The sequence below is a fragment of the Crotalus tigris genome, unplaced genomic scaffold, assembly GCF_016545835.1.
Source record: "Crotalus tigris isolate CLP2741 ecotype Arizona unplaced genomic scaffold, ASM1654583v1 scf7180000018923.2277400, whole genome shotgun sequence".
Lineage (NCBI taxonomy): Eukaryota > Metazoa > Chordata > Lepidosauria > Squamata > Viperidae > Crotalus > Crotalus tigris.
The window spans coordinates 1,608,394-1,615,240 of record NW_024097276.1 but is presented as its reverse complement, the minus strand read 5'-3'; positions in this window follow the sequence as shown (position 1 = coordinate 1,615,240).

Genomic DNA, 6,847 nt, shown 5'->3' with positions numbered 1-6,847 from the left:
AAGAATGTGAAAACACTCTATCTGATTCTGTCGCAAGCTCATTTTTGGCCTTGGCTCCAATCTACCACTGAGAGGCAGTCCTCAAAAAACTACCCATGAGATAATTTTTGTTACCATGGAGTACCATGTAATAATTTGCCTCTCTCTCTGTTTTGTAGTAATTTCATTAAACATTAAAATTAAAAAGATAACTTTAAAGACTAAAATATTTAAAAATTAGACAGTGAGGAAAGGAAAAAGAAAAATAGAAAAAATAAATATAGGGAAGAAAAAGAAGAGCTATATAAAGAAATTACCTACCCTTTCATCACAAGCATAAAACATTTTACTCTCTTTTAAAATACAATAAATGTCCTCTTCTTCCCATATCCCATCTCTTATTTATAAACAAATCCTTAAGGCCTTGTCATTCAGCCCTGATCAGCAAAAGTCCATTAAGGGACTCTCATAAGAAATATAAAATTATCTATTTTAACTTTGATCAAATAAATCAACTTTATATTCTTCCATTTTGCTTTTAACAATATTGATCTTTAATCCCTTTAACTAATGACTTAGAACTTGATTTCATTTTTTTCTCTGTCCCTTCTCACAAAATTCTTCAAGGCTTCAAAAAGCTCTTTGTAAATCCAATATTTATTTATTTATGATGAAATTTATATGTCACTCATTGCACCAAGAGGCAATTCTAGGTGGCTTACAATAATTAAAAGCAACAGAATAAATCTTTAAAATATTACAATAATAAATATTAGTATTAAAATTAACCTTAAATTGGCAAAGATGTGAGAAAGGGAGCAAGGTACACAAGGGGTGGAGGTAGAATCTTCTTAATTATTAATTAAGACATCATCAAGTTTCAATTGTATATCCAGTGAATCATCTTTTTCCATGTCATTCTCATAGCCTGTTGTTTTTAAATCCACTTTCAGATTATTCTCAGTCTTGGGCCAGTAAAACGTGTTCCACTTCCATAATTTCTTTTTAAAAAAATTCCATCTGTATTGGTCTACTGTTAAAATTGATGTCTGAGTCCATTGTTCACGAATATCCTTCAGTTTATCCAATGTTAAACTATATTGCTCCATTCTGTAATATCGAATTTAAATGTTCTTCTCATTTAATTGTAATTTTTAGTCCCTTCTGGTTTCATTTAGTGTCAAACTTTCAAAGTCCCAATCAATCATGTTTTCTTAAAGAATTCAAAACAAAAACATTTTCCCATGGGAAGGATGCTTATAATTGATTTCAAACTCTTATTTCAAATTCATCTGGACCTTTGGTCAGCAATGAAGACATCATGTTGCCATATGCTAAGGCACTCCTTGAACCATGTGGAAGATTCAAATGGGCAGAAGGAATAACCTTGAGGAACAGGAGGAAAAACTGCAACCAAGAGAATGGTCAGATAAAAGAAATCTGAATCTGGGGCAGAAATATAATTTGAGAAACCATTTCAGACAGGATCTTGCCTCACAGGAGGAAAGCATAATCAGACTTGCAAGATTCTGTTACTGTAACTTTATAATAAAAATAGTACTAGGGGACTTCCGGTTTGGTGTTCGATGAGACGGGTGGAAGAATCTGGGGCTCCGACTTCTTAGCCCGATTTTGTTCTGCCCGGTGACCCCAAGGGGTCAGAAAGTTGCCCTGGAGGGGCAACAAAGAAGGAGGGATGCCTCAGGAGTCCGGACCAGATGGCAGTCAGTCCAGATGGACTGAAAAAACCCTCTAAAAGGATGGAGGAAAGGTTGCCTGGTAAGCCCAGACAGCCCAAGTCATCACCAACCAGAAGAAAAGTGAGGAGCTACAGTGGTCTGCTTAACAGCTGACTGTCAACAGCGTGCTGAAACTGGATGAGCCTTTTTCCTTTTCCTTTTGGACCTAAAAATGTTGATCCCCTGATTGGAAAGAGCTATAAAGTAAAGACCCCAGAAGGACTAGGGGAGAAGAGAATTAAAAGCGGTGAGCAACTACAGAAAGGGGAAGGAGTTTAAGGAATATAAAAGAACTCTTTAAAAATCAACTTAGACTGACTCAAAGAAAGACTACTTAACCTATAGGATGTGAAAAAAAATTTTAGATATAATTCCTAGGGTAAATAACCTATAAAGAACTTTAAAAGAAAAACTTTGTAATAATCTTTTAAAACCAGATATTGACAAACCAGTGTATAAGGACATCTAGTGGTGAAAGAAGATACTACAGTAACACTAAATAATAAAAGAATCTGAAAGTGTTTGACCTTGAAACAACACCTGGTGTAAACAAAGTGCCTTTGTGTGAGTTTATAAGTGAAAAGACTTTCTACAATTATATTTGTTGACACTGGATATAACCAAAACAGGAATTACTTGGAGACAGCGGGTGTTTTACATCTGAGACTCGACTGGAGGATTTGGATTTGGCCTAAAGCTGTTGACTTATACTTTTTGGCTGGATTTTAGCTTAAGATAATTGGCTCTTTTTTTGCTTGTTTTATTTTGTTTTCTCTCCTTGAGATACTGTATTTAGCCTAAAGTAGTTGGCTTCTTTTACGGTTTGGATTTTAGTCTAAGATAGTTGGCTAAATCTCACCAGACTTATGAAAAAGACTTCCTCTGCACCCTCTATTGGAACATCTAGCCCAACAACCCAGGGATCTATTAAAACAATGTTGCAGCATGAGAAAATAAGCACCGCTCAAAATGAGATGCAAACTACATTAAAATTAATTCAAGAATAATACAAAAGAATCATGAAGAGACAAAAAGTAACTTTGATAAATTAAATGAACAAATCTCGGACATAAAGACACAATTTGAAGTCCACCATCAAATGATTATTAAAAATGAACTAAGAATTCAGAAAATGGAAAATAAATCAGATGATATTGACAAAAAAATGGAAATACTAATACAAGAAAATGACAAATTAGAACAAGCAAACCAAAATCTAGAAGGAGTGGTGGTGATCTTAGAAATGGAGAAAGCGGAACACTATTTAAGATTTCAAAATATTCCTGAAGACAGAGAAGAAAATATAGCAGTTGTGATTATTGATCTCCTAGCAGAGGCTTTGAAAGCAGACAGAGCAGAGATGCAAATGGAGATAGATGAAATATTTTGAATGAATTCAAGCTACACAAGGAAATGCAAACTACCAGAGAAATGCATGTAAGATTTATAAAGAAAACAATAAGAGATGAAATACTGAGAAAAGTTAGAGATGAGCCATTACAATACAAAAATAAAGAAATTGTGGTCTTAAAGCAGATACCCAAGAAAGTAAGAGATACTCGAAGACAATATCATTTCTTAACTACAAAGCTGATTGCAAAAGGCATAAATTTCAGCTAGTTAATGCCAAAAGGGATTTTAATCAACTGGAATAATACAAGATACCAATTGGATTCAGTTTGGAAAGCAGAAGATTTTGATGAAAGAAATCGAGCATTCTTAGATGAGGGAGTGCAACATCAACAAGAGGAGAGAAAAGATCAGAAACAAATAGAAAAAGCAACTGAAGAAGTAATTATACAAATGGGAGAACAGAAAGAGAAATCTGATCAAGAGAGTGAAGGAACTGCCAGAGAACAGAGGATCACAAAATCAACTAGACCTAAATATAAATAATTGAAATGGAGAAAGAAAACAGATTTTTTTCAGTGAATATAAATGGATTAAACTCCCCATCAAAAAGAAACAAAAATTTTAGAAAACTACAGAAATTAAATATAGATATAATTTCTTTGCAAGAGACACATATAAAAAAACAATATTATAAGCTGTTGGAATACCCCAAAATTGGGAAACTTTATCATGCCTCAGCACAACAGAAAAAAGAGGTGTTGCTGTATATATTAAAGAGACAATAGATTCTAAAATGATTTATTCAGATGAAGAAGGAAGAATTGTGATGGTAGAAATATACTTACCTTAAAAACAAACATTGTTAGTAGTAATCTATGCACCAAATAATAACCAGGAAGAATGCTATCAAAATCTCCATAGAAAAATAGTAAAAATGGAGTACCAAAATATTTGTTTAGTAGGAGACTTTAATGCGATAGTGGATGGGACCTTAGACTATAAAAGTAGTAAAACAGGAAAAACTGGAAGAAGATTACCTAAGACCTTTTTTAATATGATAGAAGAAATTGGAGTATAAAGACATTTGGTGGGAAATTAATCCTGGAAAATTACAATATACATTTTATTCAAACCATCAAAATTCCTGGTCCAGAATCGATATGATCTGGACATTTAAACTGAGGATAAATATGTAGGAAATCGAGATAGAACCAGGTACATGGGCAAATCACAACCCTTTAAAAGTGACGTGGAGAGGAATACAAAAAAATTCAAGATGGACTTTGAACCAATCTATACTAAAAGAAAGAGAATTTATAGAACTAGCAAAAAAGAAATGGAGTTTTTCTTTAAAGAAAACAAAAAAAAGATACAACATTACAAAATATATGGGATAAAGCCAAAGCATATTTTAGAGGTATAGCTATAATATACATGGCAAAAAAAACCCCAGAAAAGACAGCAATATGTACTATTAAAAGAAAAATTTGAAAAACTAGAATCTGAACTGCAAATGAATCTGCAAAAAAAAAAAATTCTGAAAAGAGAAATGGAAACAATAAAACACAAACTAAATCTGCTGGATTCAGAAAAATTGACACAGCAAATAAAAAGAGCAAAACATTTTTTTTAAATGCAAATAAACCAGGAAGATGGTTAATTTATAAACTTAAAAAACAGAAGAAGAAAATGATAAACAATTTAATAGATGAAAAAGGTTGCCTACAATTTAAAAACAAAGAAATAAAAAAGATAATTAAAGAATATTACAAGAAACAGTATGACATAGAAGAAATTCCAAGAGAAAGAATGATCCAATATCTGGAAGAAAATAACCTTCCAAAAATTTCAGAAACTTGTAAGATTATGTTAGAGGAAAAAAATAACAATGATGGAAATAACAGAGGCCATAAGAAGACAAAAAAATGAGAAAACACCGGGGCCAGATGGACTACCGGCAGAGTTATACAAAGCTTTACAAGATATACTAAGTGAACCACTGAAAGACGTTTGCAATGAACTTTTGCTGGAGGCTAAACTGCCAAATACATGGATAGAAGCAAATACTACCTTAATACCAAAAGAAGACTCAGATTTGACACATAAAAAATTATAGACCAATATCGTTACTGAATGGGGATTATAAAATTTTTACTTCAATAATGGCAGAGAGACTGAAAAGATTCTTAACTGAATTTATACATTCAGACCAAAATGTTTTTTTTACCAAAGAGACAAAAATAATTTAAGAGTGATAATAGATGTATTGGAATATTTCTAGATGCCCAAAAGGCATTTGATAATGTTCCCTGGCAATTTATGATTCAGCAATTACAAATAATGGACTTTGGACAGAACTTTATAAACATGATAAAAACAATATACAATAAACAAATAGCAAAAGTGATTATGAATGGAGACTATACTGAGAACCTTGAGATAAGAAAAGGCACAAGGCAAGATGTCCATTATCTCCATTGTTATTTATTTTCACTCTGGAAGTTTTAAATAGAAATATTAGACAAGATATAGAAATTAAAGGACTAGAAATAAAAGGCAAAACATATAAATTACAAGGATTTGCTGATGATTTGGTATTTATTTTAGAAGAACCTTTGGAAATGATTCCTAAATTATTGGGAAAGATAGAACAATACGGAGAAATGGCAGGACTGAAAATAAAAAGAGAAAAAACCAAAGTAATGGTTAAAAACTTTACAGATAAACAAAAAAAAAATGTTGGAAAAAAAAGAATTGCAGACAGTTAAAAAGGTCAAATATCTGGGAATATATTTAACGGTAAGATGTTCAACGATAAAAGAAGATAATTATACAAAATTATTGAATCAAATAAGAGTGGATTTGGAAAAATGGAAAAACTTGCAATTGTCAATATTAGGAAAAATTGCTACAGTGAAAATGAACATATTACCGAAAATCTTATTCCAAACACCTATAAAACTTGAGAAAAAATTCTTTGAAGACTTACATTTACTGATCTTGAAATTTATTTGGCAAGGAAAGAAAGCTAGAATTAAGCCGAAAATGTTACAAGATACCCAGGAAAATGGAGGTCTTGGTCTACCAAAGTGGATTTTATATTACCAAGCATCTGTATTAACATGAGTAAAAGAATGGGTAACTCTTAGAAATAAAAGGCTGTTATACTGTATCTGGAGGGGCATGATTTACAATTGGGGTGGTACTTTTTTTTATGGTACAGGAAAAATAAAGTCCATAAATATTTCCAAAATCATTATATAAGAAATGCATTATTAACAACATGGGAAAAAATAAAATGTAAAATATATTTGAATATTCCAGGGTGGTTAACAACAATGGAAGCATTTGTACACCCAAATTTAGTGAACTTTGAAAAAATCTGGACATATAGAGATACTCTAAACTCTGAAGGGATTTTAAAATCTAAACAAGAAATGGAAAATCAGGGTATCAATCTATCATGGTGGGTACATTTACAAATGCAAGCTAGATATGATAAAAATGTTAAACTGTATGGATTTTATAAGGAACAAACTGTTTGATAAGACATTGTTAACTTCTAATGAGAAACTAAATTAAGAAAATGTATAATTTTCTATTAACTTTGAAAATGGAAAGCAAACAAGTTAAAGAAACAATGATAAGATGGGCGAAAAATTTTGGATATAATATAGAATTAGAAAAATGGCAAAATTTATGGAAAAGAAATTACAAACTGACAATGTCAACTTCCTACAAATAAAATTTATATAAAATGTTCTATAGATGGAACT